We start from the raw sequence: 8,608 nt of genomic DNA on the forward strand, positions 1-8,608 counted from the left end.
CCTGCACATGGGCCAGGGAAATCCCTATATCTATACAGACTGGGGTATTAATTGATTGAGAGCAGCCCTGCAGAGAAGGACTTGGGGGTACTGGTGGATGAAAAGCTGGACATGAGCTGGCAATGTGCGCTCACAGTCCAGAAAGCCAACCGTACCCTGGGCTGCATCAAAAGCAGCATGGCCAGTAGGTCAAGGGAGGTGGTTCTCCCCCTCTACTCCACTCTCATGAGACCCCACCTGGAGTACTGCATCAAGCCTCAGGGTCCCCAGCATAAGAAAGACATGGACCTGTTGGAGCGAGTCCAGAGGAGGGCCACAAAGATGATCAGGGGGTTGGAGCACCTCTCCTGTGGGGACAGACTGAGAGAGTTGGGTTTGTTTAGCCTGGAGAAGGCTCTGGGGAGACCTTATAGCAGCCTTTCAGTACCTAAAGGGGGGTTACAAGAAAGATGGAGAAATACTTTTTACCAAGGCCTGCAGTGACAGGATAAGGAGCAAGAGTTTTAAGCTGAAAGAGGGTAGATTTAGATTGGACATAAGGAAGACATTTTTTATTATGAGAGTGGTGAGGCACTGGAACAGGTTGCCCAGAGAAGCTGTGGATGCCCTATCATTGGAATTGTTCAAGGTCAGGTTGGATGGGGCTTTGAGCAACCTGGTCTAGTGAAAGACATCCCTCCCCATGGCAGGGTTGCTGGACTAGATGATCTTCAAAGGCCCCTTCCAACCCAAACAATTCTATGATTCTATAAAAATAACTACTAGATAATTCAATGGTCAACTCCTCTGCCACTAAGGAAAAGAATAGCTTTTTTTCAGTACAAAAAATGTTTACAGGTCATTGCACACAACACTGAGACTGGGACAGCTCAGGTATGTACAACTTGTTGGCAATGTAATTTTATGAATGGGCAACTAGACAACTAGACCACAGCATTAAGGAATTGCTGCTGTGTGATCCCAGACAAGCTGCATATCCTCGCACCTATTTCTAGCCTGTCTGCTTGAAATCTAACTTTTCTGGGAAGAGATTATCTTTTGTCTGTATTACTCAACATCTGGTACAATATGGTCTCTCCAGTTAGGACCACTAGATTCTGTTGTGACACAAATTGCAAATAACAGTATTCTAAAGTATTTCAATTCTACCTGGTTATTCCTTAAACTAGATATTACTCACAAGCATCTTATAACATTATAATTCCTCCCCTAAAATGCAATGTTCCCATCAGCATTGGCAGTCTACATTTTTATTGCCTCTATCTAATATGCTATTTTCTTTCTATCTATCTATCTCTCTGTCTGTCTAGCTAGCTATCTACCTATCTACCTATCAAGGATGTATCTGAATGTCTTACAAATATCTTTTCATTGTCTTATTTTAAGTCACATCTGTAATTGTCACATTTCCAATTGTTTTTTCAAAGCAAAGGCTCCCCTCCAAACAAAGAAACAAAAGCTGTATTAACAGATGGAGTGACTAATCTGCATGTATTTTCACCATTATTTCACAGGACATTTTGAAGCATCCATCTTCATGGCATTGTTCCATCCTGCTTGAAGGATTATGGCAGTCTGTATTCAAAGGACGAAAGCAATACCCGGATTATCTGTGGAACTCCAGCCATCTCCAGTGATGTCCTGTCTTTTCTATCTATTAAATACTAAGCTGTTCCCTGGAGGTCCTTATTAGGCTTTTTTTTCTGTCTTAAAAGTTGTCCTCAAACACAATAATTTTAGATTTACGATCACAGTACTTTCTGATGCGTGGGACAAGCAAACTCTGCAGTAACCAATTTGCAACTCCATTCCTTGATTTCGAATACGTGTAATGGTTAACGGCTTGCTTCTTGTTTCTTCTGATGTTTCACCATAAAAATATAAGTAGATGTGGTTTTTGACCTCCTCCCTTTCCTCACACCACCACCTGCCAATGAAGACGTTCTACAGCATAAATAATTAATGCTGTCATCTTAATTCCTAGGCTGCTACCAAGAAGCGTGGCCTCTTCAGTTTCCTTTCTGTTTCCTCAGTCATTGCTGCATCCATAATGAAGTGCAACATGAACGTAACGTTAAAGCTGCAAATTTAAACACACAGATGTTTAAACACACTCTCACAATAATGCTAGGTGAGCAGAGCTGAGTATGTCCGCTATTTCTGACACTTAGCAAATGTAAGGTCTTGCAAAAAAATCTGCTAGTTAGCAGGAGAGGGAACTTGACTCCATACAGTATGAAGACTCCCTCATTATCCATGATAAAGATCCTATGTCTCTGTTTGTGATTTCTGCCATATTGCTGGCAGCTGCACTGTGAAAGTTGCTTCCCAGCTTGCCTCCAAGACCTCCAAGCCTCAGAAGCAGGAAACGCAAGAATTCACTTTCTTCTGCAATTACAAGGTAGGCTGATATGAAACAGTTTCAGATTTTTCCCAGAAGAAAAAACTTAATGATGGGCACTGCTTATAAAGCATCATTATCTCAGATCCAGCATCAGTAAAACTGTGTTAAAGAGCATGTCAGAATCTTTAGCAAGACCTGTTCTCTGATGCATTTTGGTTTCTAAGCAAGTGCTTACTCAGACATACTCCACAGCCTTACAGAGGAGTTGTAGTGTTGTTATACCATACTGTTGTGTTGGTTAGGTTGCAAATTGTCAGTTAAGAGACATTGCCCATAAGACCGAATGCAGACATTAGAGTCATTGGTGCTGGCACAAGCACAAGATGATAGGGAATACAGGGATGGCGCTTACTATCACATTTAGAATCACCTATAAGAAGCCTAAATGCCTAAATATATAATCTGTTTTATTGCATGCCAGAGAGGAGTAACTTGAAGGACCAGTGAACCACAATACTGGCGCTCTCAGAATTTCAGAAAGTACCTCTGTTTGTTCAGGATTTCAGGGGATGGCCAGTCATCAGTTTACATTATTAAAATGGAGATGATCCCTTTGGTTTGATTCAGTTACCTTCCATAGGCACCTAAAGCCATTTGAGATGCCCCTAGGGCATCCTGCCTGCACTTCTGCTGCTACTACAGACGTCACCGGTCTCCCATAACTCTTGTGTTCTATCTGCCAGCCCCATGTACAAGTTTGAGATACTTTAGGGCATTTACGATCGCCTAAGGCACCTACCTATGGATGACTGACTTGAGCCCTTAGCAATAGACTAGAATTAATCGCACCTAAAACAGGCATTTAGTCTAAATTGCTTTCCGAGGCTCTGGTCTGTTATCAGTGGAGAAATACAGGCACCTTCAAAGGATACTCATTCCTTAGTAAAGTAGATGTCCAAGGTGATTGAGATGAACTGTCTTTGGAAATTTACATTTACTTTGTCCAGGAATACAAGATTTATAGTAAGTGACTATTCACTTATTTATCAACTAATGCAATTTTAAGTATTTTCCTATGGATATTAGAATTAGCATATATTTTATGCCAATTATTATTTAAAATAAGGCAGCTGGAACGTTAAAGTTACTAAAGTCTCCAAACACAGTATTTTGACTTCTATTTTATTTAGTACCTTGTAAAGTTTTCAACTTTCAAAAGAACACAGCACTTTTTTCCCTTAATGTTCAAAATATTGTTTTCACAACGTGGAAACAAGTGAAATTTACACTTTTGAGAAGGAGTATCATGAGGCCTACTCTTGAGTTATATCCCCCAATTCCAATTTAGTGGTGCACACAGATGGGCCTGTCTCTAATTTAAAGATTAATTTCTAGACAATGTGGTTTTCTAAGGCAGCAGTTTCCAGCCCTTTTACCGTACGGAAAATCCCTCATATGCATTCCAGTGGAGGCTCCAATCTACATACAACAAATTTAGGCAAATTACCAACAGCAGTGTTTTCTTGTTTAATTTAGTATGTCTTCATATTTGTTGGTGAAATCCTTAATATAAACTATTGGTTGAAGAAGATAGGCTACTAGTATCCACTTTCAAAATGCAGAAGGGTAACAACAGCTTCCAGATCTACATTTTAAATATAATTAACCAAATAAACCAGCATAAACAAGCAGAAAAAAGACCAACCCCTACACTGGGGACTGAAAGGCAAGAAGTGTGAAGCCACATCCTACCAGAAGGCAACACCCGCTAAACGGGTTCAAGTTGCTGGTTTGATGTTTTTAACCTTAGATTATCCCAATAATTTGCCCTCAAATACAAAGAGCATCCCCAATCTAATATAGTTATTCCAAATGAGTAAGGCTGTGAATCATATCAGAAGAAAGTGATCAAAGTCTTCTGTCCTAGTTTCAGCTGGGATAGAGTTAACTGTCTTCCTAGTAGCTGGTTTAGTGCTATGTTTTGGGTTCAGTATGAGAAGAATGCTAGTAACACACTGATGTTTTCAGTTGTTGCTAAGTAGTGTTTAGACTAATGTCAAGGATTTTTCAGCTTCTGATGCCCAGCCAGTGAGAAAGCTGGAGGGGCACAAGAAGTTGGCACAGGACACAGCCAGGGCACCTGACCCAAACTGGCCAACGGGGTATTCCATACCATGGGACATCACGTCTAGTATAGGAACTGGGAAGTGGAGGCGGGAAATCGCCGCTCGGGGACTAGCGGGGTGTCGGTTGGCGGGTGGTGAGCAATTGCACTGTGCATCATTTGTACATTCCAATCCTTTTATTATTGCTGTTGTCATTTTATTAGTGTTATCATTATCATTATTAGTTTCTTCTTTTCTGTTCTATTAAACCGTTCTTATCTCAATCCATGGGTTTTGCTTCTTTTTCCCGATTTTCTCCCCCATCCCACTGGGGGGGGGGGGAGTGAGTGAGCGGCTGCGTGGTGCTTAGTTGCTGGCTGGGGTTAAACCACGACATCTTCTTAGAGAGACCTTTACACAATTTGGGAACTAAAGAAACAGATTTCAGAGGAAAAGTCCACCTGACAATGGAAGAAGTTCCTTACTGGAGGTGCTTACTAACCTCCTAATGAAAGCTATCTATGGGACAGCAGCTTTCAAGTTCTCCATTACCTTTGTTTGAGTGGAAGAGAATTTGGAAATAAAAATAAATTTATCACAAAGCTATTGTGGACAGGAAAGACAACCCTGTTCCAGAACAAATGGTTCTGCCACAACTGTCCATTACAAATTTGCTCCTGTGCCTTCTTAATGAACTGATGAATGCAATATGTAACAGCTCACAGAAGTTAGATACAGTGTTCCTTCAAATTTTGATGATGATGACATCTCAAGATCTGCTTTCAAAGCTTTTGTGTACCTCAGCTTCTCACGTGCTAATAAGTTTGATACCTCTAATTTCCTAAGAGATTAAAAGGTCAGAGGCGCAGAGTTGTTCCATGGTACTTCAGCTGTAGAAGAATAAAAATATCACAGTAAAAAAATGTATGTATTCCCCACCAAAATGGGGAGAATGTAAGGAAGATAGTACAGTACAAAACTAATACCAGCATGTTATTTAAAGTCATAGAATAAAAGAGAGGAATGGAGGCTAAACCACCCTTCCCTTGTAAAGAAAGACTACCAAAAGGAAGGCTTATGTGTGTTCATATATGCAAGAAGACTGGAGCTCAAACATGTGACAGCAAGAATGAAACTTCTTGACATTTATGTCACTCATTTTTAAGACAATGTCTGACACATCTGTTGTAACACTCACCCTTCACTATAGAATCATAGAATGGTTTGGATTGGAAGGGACCTTAAAGATCATCTAGTTCCAACCCTCCTGCCCTGGGCAGGGACACCTTCCACTAGACCAGGTTGCTCAAAGCCCCATCCAACCTGGCCTTGAACACTGCCAGGGATGGGGCATCCACAGCCTCTAGGCAACCTGTTCCTGTGCCTCACCACCCTCACAGTGAAGAACTTCTTCCTTACATCTAATCTAAATCCACCCTCTTTCAGTTTAAAGCCATTACCCCCTTGTCCTATCACTACATGCCCTTGCAAAAAGTCTCTCTTCAGCTTTCCTGTAGGCCCCCTTTAGGTACTGGAAGGCTGCTATAAGGTCTGCCCAGAGCCTCCTCTTCTCCAGGCTGAACAACCCCAACTCTCTCAGCCTCTCTACACAGGAGAGGTGCTCCAGCCCTCTTGATCATCCTTGTGGCCCTTCTCTGGACTTGCTCCAACAGGTCCATGTCCTTCTTATGTTGGGAGCCCCAGAGCTGAACGCAGTACTCCAGGTGGGGTCTCACGAGAGCGGAGTAGAGGGGGAGAACCACCTCCCTTGACCTGCTGGTCACGCTTCTTTTCATACAGCCCAGGATACGGTTGGCCTTCTGGACTGTGAGTGCACAGTGCCAACTTATGTCTGGCTTTTCATCCACCAGTACCCCCAAGTCCTTCTCCACAGGGCTGCTCTCAATTCACTCATTGCCCAGCCTGTATTTGTGCTCGGGATTGCCCCGACCCATGTGCAGGACCTTGCACTTAGCCTTGTTAAACTTCAGGAGGTTCGCATGGCAACCTAGGCAAGCTACAGTGTATTGTGATGAGTCTTCCCCATAATACCAGGCTGGCCAGGGCCTGGTTGCCTCTAATGACAAAGGGATTCAAGGGAGAAAGCAGTTGCAACAAATACTGAACATGCATTGGACACCACTAGCAGAAAGGGATGCATATCCTTCACTGTCTAGTGAACCTTTCCAGAGAATTCACCAAGATTTGTCTCTGAGCCAAATACATGAAAGAAAGATCCTGTTCACCTGAAGAGAGTCAGGATTTCACCACTTAAAACCTGGATGGAAATACAAATCAGGACTTTGGTATTATGCAGAGGGATTTCTCATTTTACATTGGTTAAGTCCTGACACTTTGACAAAGGGAAGAGTTACACACCAATTAATTTCTCAATATGTTTAAATCATGGGGTCTGCTGAAATTTACAGGATTTCCTTCACTCCCCAACGTAGTTTAATATCATCCTTAAAGTAATTATTTCCATTTTGCCTTTTTAGCGTAACACTTGACAATAATAAAGTCCCTTGTATTATATCCAACAAGTGTGCTTAATAATCATTTGGTAATTTACTCAAAAATGCTTGCTTCTCACAGGCTGTGCATTGCTTCATTATCACCCAGACCATGAAGGGGAAAAAAATCCATTTTAAGTGTGCTTAAGGATGTATTTTTGAAAGGATGGATTCACAAAATGCTGGCTTTCACTCTTTCACTAGGAAAGCTGAAAAACAATCATCACAAAAGGGAGAAAAACAAGATCAAAGAACAATTTTCTTCCATATACCCTTCCACCCATTAATCTGATAGATTTGCTCTATAAGAGAAAGGGAAGATACCAAAACTTTCCTTCAAATTAGCTGAAACACTACAAGTCACAGGTGGCTACTGTTGGTCACATGAAGGATTCCTTGTTTTCAGCTGATATGAGCTACATGGTCTGTGACCATAAATTTGTAAGAAGGGTACAAAAAAACCCAGCACTGGATCTGCTGGATAGACAAAAGACTGTAGCTAGCATGATGTAAAAGCCACAAGTGCAAAAGCTCCAGATACCAGGAAAAACACCAAAAAAATGAGCAGAAGTAAAGTTAAGAGGGTATCAGCTCCAAACTAAATAAAGATATCTGTAAGGGTATCTGTAAAGGGCAGGATTTAGTTGCTGTAGCATAAGTATATAGGGCCATTTGAAACACTAGCACAGGACTGACCAGATATGACACCAGACTTCTGAGATCTCGGTTCCCTTATTTAGGCCAGGTGGGATACTCTAGGATATCTCAGATGGACGCTGTATCCCACCCTAGGTGCCTAAGCTGTCGTCATAGTCCACGCAAATCCGTCCCAGTGGAACCTAAAGAGCTATTAGCTGACTAAATGTAGGTTAGGGTGAGCTAGGTAGCTTTGCGGGCTTCACTGACTGTATTAACTAACCAGTCTCCATTGGCTAAAATTGGCTTAACACCTACCGCACAGCTAGGCATACAGCTCTATTTAGACACTCACATCACTTTGAAGATGAATCCCGTCCCCAAATGCAGAGTCTCAATTAGTGCCATTTGAGATGGTGCAGGACATCTGAGATACCTGAATGTCATTGGCAGATCTGACTTGAGACCTGTGGGAAACCTGAACCCTTCTGGACCAGTGGCGGGAAGCCAGGCAGGACAGCTATGTTGCCCAGGGCTTTTCAAATGTCCCTAAACACTATATTTAGGAAAAAGGAATCAAGACCTATTTATTCAGCATCTGAACCTGAATCATGCCCACTCTGTCTGCCCCATTAACATCTTCAAGAGCAGACCCGCACGCATATTTGAAGTCCCTTCTTGGGATAGCTGTCTGCCAATAGTCACCAAGTCTACAAGGCCTTTCAAATCAGTTTGCCACCTCAGGAAAGACATAAACAACTCTTGCTTTAGCCCCTGTATTACAAATGTGGACATGGACCCCCTGTGACACATCATGCCTCAGCAGGATGGAGGCAAGCTCTCCCTCAAAAATATCAAAACAATACCAAAGTCCATTTGGGGGAAAAAGCTGTGCCTCAAGAGTTAGTGCATGGATATCTTACTTATCTTCCTTATCAGTCTTATCTTACTTTGATAAGGCTGCTTGCAAACAGTGAGTTCCCAGGGCCACAAGCTGGCAAGACCCAACA

The sequence above is a fragment of the Aquila chrysaetos genome, chromosome 14 (assembly GCF_900496995.4).
Source record: "Aquila chrysaetos chrysaetos chromosome 14, bAquChr1.4, whole genome shotgun sequence".
NCBI lineage: Eukaryota > Metazoa > Chordata > Aves > Accipitriformes > Accipitridae > Aquila > Aquila chrysaetos.